The sequence below is a fragment of the Phalangium opilio genome, unplaced genomic scaffold, assembly GCF_054372755.1.
Source record: "Phalangium opilio isolate 3A_F unplaced genomic scaffold, DU_Popi_V2 ptg000101l_1, whole genome shotgun sequence".
NCBI classification, from domain to species: Eukaryota; Metazoa; Arthropoda; class Arachnida; order Opiliones; family Phalangiidae; genus Phalangium; species Phalangium opilio.
The window spans coordinates 9,922,309-9,929,276 of NW_028324204.1; the positions used below are offsets into that span (position 1 = coordinate 9,922,309).

Here is a 6,968-nt window from a genome sequence, read left to right on the forward strand (position 1 = left end):
AGATGTAACGTAAAAAGTCAAAGTTTTTTCCACAACACCTGACGAACATTTAATTTTTGGGCTTCCGTGGCGCAATGATTAGCGCGTACAGCTGTTAATCGAAAGGTTGAAGGTTCGAGCCCACCCGGGAGAGGTGTTGTGGGGTCTCAGATGTTGCGTAAAAAGTCAAAACTTTTCCACAATACGTGACAACCATTTAATTTCTGAGCTTCCGTGGCTCAATGGTTAGTGCGTTCGGCTGTAAACCGATAGGTTGGTGGTTCGAGCCCATCCGGGAGCGATGTTGTGACGTCTCTGATGTGACGTAAAAAGTCAAGGTTTTTCCACAATACCTGAAGACCATTTAATTTTTGGGCTTCCGTGGCGCAATGGTTAGCGCGTTGGGCTGTTAACCAATAGGTTGGTGGTTCGAGCCCATCCGGGAGCGGTGTTGTGAGGTCTCAGATGTAACGTAAAAAGTCAAAGTTTTTTCCACAACACCTGACGAACATTTAATTTTTGGGCTTCCGTGGCGCAATGATTAGCGCGTTCAGCTGTTTATCGAAAGGTTGGTGGTTCGAGCCCATCCGGGAAAGGTGTTGTGAGGTCTCAGATGTGACGTAAAAAGTCAAGGTTTTTACACAATACCTGACGAGCATTTAACTTTTGGGCTTCCGTGGCTCAATGGTTAGCGCGTTCGGCTGTTAACCAATAGGTTGGTGGTTCGAGCCCATCCGGGAGCGGTGTTGTGACGTCTCAGATGTGCCGTAAAAAGTCAAGGTTTTTTCCACAACACCTGACGACCATTTAATTTTTGGGCTTCCGTGGCGCAATGGTTAGCGCGTTCGGCTGTTAACCAATAGGTTGGTGGTTCGAGCCCCTCCGGGAGCGGTGTTGTGAGGTCTCAGATGTAACGTAAAATGTCAGAGTTTTTCCACAATACCTGACGAACATTTAATTTTTGAGCTTCCGTGGCGCAATGATTAGCGCGTTCAGCTGTTAATCGAAAGGTTGAAGGTTCGAGCCCACCCGGGAGAGGTGTTGTGGGGTCTCAGATGTAGCGTAAAAAGTCAAAACTTTTCCACAATACGTGACAACCATTTAATTTCTGAGCTTCCGTGGCTCAATGGTTAGCTCGTTCGGCTGTTAACCAATAGGTTGTTGGTTCGAGCCCATCTGGGAGCGGTGTTGTGAGGTCTCAGATGTATCGTAAAATGTCAGAGTTTTTCCACAACACCTGACGAACATTTAATTTTTGGGCTTCCGTGGCGCAATGATTAGCGCGTACAGCTGTTAATCGAAAGGTTGAAGGTTCGAGCCCACCCGGGAGAGGTGTTGTGGGGTCTCAGATGTTGCGTAAAAAGTCAAAACTTTTCCACAATACGTGACAACCATTTAATTTCTGAGCTTCCGTGGCTCAATGGTTAGCGCGTTCGGCTGTTAACCGATAGGTTGGTGGTTCGAGCCCATCCGGGAGCGATGTTGTGACGTCTCTGATGTGACGTAAAAAGTCAAGGTTTTTCCACAATACCTGAAGACCATTTAATTTTTGGGCTTCCGTGGCGCAATGGTTAGCGCGTTGGGCTGTTAACCAATAGGTTGGTGGTTCGAGCCCATCCGGGAGCGGTGTTGTGAGGTCTCAGATGTAACGTAAAAAGTCAAAGTTTTTTCCACAACACCTGACGAACATTTAATTTTTGGGCTTCCGTGGCGCAATGATTAGCGCGTACAGCTGTTAATCGAAAGGTTGAAGGTTCGAGCCCACCCGGGAGAGGTGTTGTGGGGTCTCAGATGTTGCGTAAAAAGTCAAAACTTTTCCACAATACGTGACAACCATTTAATTTCTGAGCTTCCGTGGCTCAATGGTTAGCGCGTTCGGCTGTTAACCGATAGGTTGGTGGTTCGAGCCCATCCGGGAGCGATGTTGTGACGTCTCTGATGTGACGTAAAAAGTCAAGGTTTTTCCACAATACCTGAAGACCATTTAATTTTTGGGCTTCCGTGGCGCAATGGTTAGCGCGTTGGGCTGTTAACCAATAGGTTGGTGGTTCGAGCCCATCCGGGAGCGGTGTTGTGAGGTCTCAGATGTAACGTAAAAAGTCAAAGTTTTTTCCACAACACCTGACGAACATTTAATTTTTGGGCTTCCGTGGCGCAATGATTAGCGCGTTCAGCTGTTAATCGAAAGGTTGAAGGTTCGAGCCCACCCGGGAGAGGTGTTGTGGGGTCTCAGATGTAGCGTAAAAAGTCAAAACTTTTCCACAATACGTGACAACCATTTAATTTCTGAGCTTCCGTGGCTCAATGGTTAGCGCGTTCGGCTGTTAACCAATAGGTTGGTGGTTCGAGCCCATCCGGGAAAGGTGTTGTGAGGTCTCAGATGTGACGTAAAAAGTCAAGGTTTTTACACAATACCTGACGAGCATTTAACTTTTGGGCTTCCGTGGCTCAATGGTTAGCGCGTTCGGCTGTTAACCAATAGGTTGGTGGTTCGAGCCCATCCGGGAGCGGTGTTGTGACGTCTCAGATGTGACGTAAAAAGTCAAGGTTTTTTCCACAACACCTGACGACCATTTAATTTTTGGGCTTCCGTGGCGCAATGGTTAGCGCGTTCGGCTGTTAACCAATAGGTTGGTGGTTCGAGCCCCTCCGGGAGCGGTGTTGTGAGGTCTCAGATGTAACGTAAAATGTCAGAGTTTTTCCACAATACCTGACGAACATTTAATTTTTGAGCTTCCGTGGCGCAATGATTAGCGCGTTCAGCTGTTAATCGAAAGGTTGAAGGTTCGAGCCCACCCGGGAGAGGTGTTGTGGGGTCTCAGATGTAGCGTAAAAAGTCAAAACTTTTCCACAATACGTGACAACCATTTAATTTCTGAGCTTCCGTGGCTCAATGGTTAGCTCGTTCGGCTGTTAACCAATAGGTTGTTGGTTCGAGCCCATCTGGGAGCGGTGTTGTGAGGTCTCAGATGTATCGTAAAATGTCAGAGTTTTTCCACAACACCTGACGAACATTTAATTTTTGGGCTTCCGTGGCGCAATGATTAGCGCGTACAGCTGTTAATCGAAAGGTTGAAGGTTCGAGCCCACCCGGGAGAGGTGTTGTGGGGTCTCAGATGTTGCGTAAAAAGTCAAAACTTTTCCACAATACGTGACAACCATTTAATTTCTGAGCTTCCGTGGCTCAATGGTTAGCGCGTTCGGCTGTTAACCGATAGGTTGGTGGTTCGAGCCCATCCGGGAGCGATGTTGTGACGTCTCTGATGTGACGTAAAAAGTCAAGGTTTTTCCACAATACCTGAAGACCATTTAATTTTTGGGCTTCCGTGGCGCAATGGTTAGCGCGTTGGGCTGTTAACCAATAGGTTGGTGGTTCGAGCCCATCCGGGAGCGGTGTTGTGAGGTCTCAGATGTAACGTAAAAAGTCAAAGTTTTTTCCACAACACCTGACGAACATTTAATTTTTGGGCTTCCGTGGCGCAATGATTAGCGCGTACAGCTGTTAATCGAAAGGTTGAAGGTTCGAGCCCACCCGGGAGAGGTGTTGTGGGGTCTCAGATGTTGCGTAAAAAGTCAAAACTTTTCCACAATACGTGACAACCATTTAATTTCTGAGCTTCCGTGGCTCAATGGTTAGCGCGTTCGGCTGTTAACCGATAGGTTGGTGGTTCGAGCGCATCCGGGAGCGATGTTGTGACGTCTCTGATGTGACGTAAAAAGTCAAGGTTTTTCCACAATACCTGAAGACCATTTAATTTTTGGGCTTCCGTGGCGCAATGGTTAGCGCGTTGGGCTGTTAACCAATAGGTTGGTGGTTCGAGCCCATCCGGGAGCGGTGTTGTGAGGTCTCAGATGTAACGTAAAAAGTCAAAGTTTTTTCCACAACACCTGACGAACATTTAATTTTTGGGCTTCCGTGGCGCAATGATTAGCGCGTTCAGCTGTTAATCGAAAGGTTGAAGGTTCGAGCCCACCCGGGAGAGGTGTTGTGGGGTCTCAGATGTAGCGTAAAAAGTCAAAACTTTTCCACAATACGTGACAACCATTTAATTTCTGAGCTTCCGTGGCTCAATGGTTAGCGCGTTCGGCTGTTAACCAATAGGTTGGTGGTTCGAGCCCATCCGGGAAAGGTGTTGTGAGGTCTCAGATGTGACGTAAAAAGTCAAGGTTTTTACACAATACCTGACGAGCATTTAGCTTTTGGGCTTCCGTGGCTCAATGGTTAGCGCGTTCGGCTGTTAACCAATAGGTTGGTGGTTCGAGCCCATCCGGGAGCGGTGTTGTGACGTCTCAGATGTGACGTAAAAAGTCAAGGTTTTTTCCACAACACCTGACGACCATTTAATTTTTGGGCTTCCGTGGCGCAATGGTTAGCGCGTTCGGCTGTTAACCGATAGGTTGGTGGTTCGAGCCCCTCCGGGAGCGGTGTTGTGAGGTCTCAGATGTAACGTAAAATGTCAGAGTTTTTCCACAATACCTGACGAACATTTAATTTTTGAGCTTCCGTGGCGCAATGATTAGCGCGTTCAGCTGTTAATCGAAAGGTTGAAGGTTCGAGCCCACCCGGGAGAGGTGTTGTGGGGTCTCAGATGTAGCGTAAAAAGTCAAAACTTTTCCACAATACGTGACAACCATTTAATTTCTGAGCTTCCGTGACTCAATGGTTAGCTCGTTCGGCTGTTAACCAATAGGTTGTTGGTTCGAGCCCATCTGGGAGCGGTGTTGTGAGGTCTCAGATGTATCGTAAAATGTCAGAGTTTTTCCACAACACCTGACGAACATTTAATTTTTGGGCTTCCGTGGCGCAATGATTAGCGCGTACAGCTGTTAATCGAAAGGTTGAAGGTTCGATCCCACCCGGGAGAGGTGTTGTGGGGTCTCAGATGTTGCGTAAAAAGTCAAAACTTTTCCACAATACGTGACAACCATTTAATTTCTGAGCTTCCGTGGCTCAATGGTTAGCGCGTTCGGCTGTTAACCGATAGGTTGGTGGTTCGAGCCCATCCGGGAGCGATGTTGTGACGTCTCTGATGTGACGTAAAAAGTCAAGGTTTTTCCACAATACCTGAAGACCATTTAATTTTTGGGCTTCCGTGGCGCAATGGTTAGCGCGTTGGGCTGTTAACCAATAGGTTGGTGGTTCGAGCCCATCCGGGAGCGGTGTTGTGAGGTCTCAGATGTAACGTAAAAAGTCAAAGTTTTTTCCACAACACCTGACGAACATTTAATTTTTGGGCTTCCGTGGCGCAATGATTAGCGCGTACAGCTGTTAATCGAAAGGTTGAAGGTTCGAGCCCACCCGGGAGAGGTGTTGTGGGGTCTCAGATGTTGCGTAAAAAGTCAAAACTTTTCCACAATACGTGACAACCATTTAATTTCTGAGCTTCCGTGGCTCAATGGTTAGCGCGTTCGGCTGTTAACCGATAGGTTGGTGGTTCGAGCGCATCCGGGAGCGATGTTGTGACGTCTCTGATGTGACGTAAAAAGTCAAGGTTTTTCCACAATACCTGAAGACCATTTAATTTTTGGGCTTCCGTGGCGCAATGGTTAGCGCGTTGGGCTGTTAACCAATAGGTTGGTGGTTCGAGCCCATCCGGGAGCGGTGTTGTGAGGTCTCAGATGTAACGTAAAAAGTCAAAGTTTTTTCCACAACACCTGACGAACATTTAATTTTTGGGCTTCCGTGGCGCAATGATTAGCGCGTTCAGCTGTTAATCGAAAGGTTGAAGGTTCGAGCCCACCCGGGAGAGGTGTTGTGGGGTCTCAGATGTAGCGTAAAAAGTCAAAACTTTTCCACAATACGTGACAACCATTTAATTTCTGAGCTTCCGTGGCTCAATGGTTAGCGCGTTCGGCTGTTAACCAATAGGTTGGTGGTTCGAGCCCATCCGGGAAAGGTGTTGTGAGGTCTCAGATGTGACGTAAAAAGTCAAGGTTTTTACACAATACCTGACGAGCATTTAGCTTTTGGGCTTCCGTGGCTCAATGGTTAGCGCGTTCGGCTGTTAACCAATAGGTTGGTGGTTCGAGCCCATCCGGGAGCGGTGTTGTGACGTCTCAGATGTGACGTAAAAAGTCAAGGTTTTTTCCACAACACCTGACGACCATTTAATTTTTGGGCTTCCGTGGCGCAATGGTTAGCGCGTTCGGCTGTTAACCGATAGGTTGGTGGTTCGAGCCCCTCCGGGAGCGGTGTTGTGAGGTCTCAGATGTAACGTAAAATGTCAGAGTTTTTCCACAATACCTGACGAACATTTAATTTTTGAGCTTCCGTGGCGCAATGATTAGCGCGTTCAGCTGTTAATCGAAAGGTTGAAGGTTCGAGCCCACCCGGGAGAGGTGTTGTGGGGTCTCAGATGTAGCGTAAAAAGTCAAAACTTTTCCACAATACGTGACAACCATTTAATTTCTGAGCTTCCGTGACTCAATGGTTAGCTCGTTCGGCTGTTAACCAATAGGTTGTTGGTTCGAGCCCATCTGGGAGCGGTGTTGTGAGGTCTCAGATGTATCGTAAAATGTCAGAGTTTTTCCACAACACCTGACGAACATTTAATTTTTGGGCTTCCGTGGCGCAATGATTAGCGCGTACAGCTGTTAATCGAAAGGTTGAAGGTTCGATCCCACCCGGGAGAGGTGTTGTGGGGTCTCAGATGTTGCGTAAAAAGTCAAAACTTTTCCACAATACGTGACAACCATTTAATTTCTGAGCTTCCGTGGCTCAATGGTTAGCGCGTTCGGCTGTTAACCGATAGGTTGGTGGTTCGAGCCCATCCGGGAGCGATGTTGTGACGTCTCTGATGTGACGTAAAAAGTCAAGGTTTTTCCACAATACCTGAAGACCATTTAATTTTTGGGCTTCCGTGGCGCAATGGTTAGCGCGTTGGGCTGTTAACCAATAGGTTGGTGGTTCGAGCCCATCCGGGAGCGGTGTTGTGAGGTCTCAGATGTAACGTAAAAAGTCAAAGTTTTTTCCACAACACCTGACGAAC

The 6,968-nt window shown here is 47.6% G+C and overlaps 1 non-coding gene across 1 annotated transcript; it reads left to right on the plus strand.

Moving 5' to 3' along the window:
* Positions 1–207: 207 nt before the first annotated feature.
* Positions 208–280, plus strand: TRNAY-GUA (transfer RNA tyrosine (anticodon GUA)). Its single transcript has one exon. It is a non-coding gene; the product is annotated as a tRNA-Tyr (tRNA).
* The last annotated feature ends 6,688 nt before the right edge of the window (positions 281–6,968 follow it).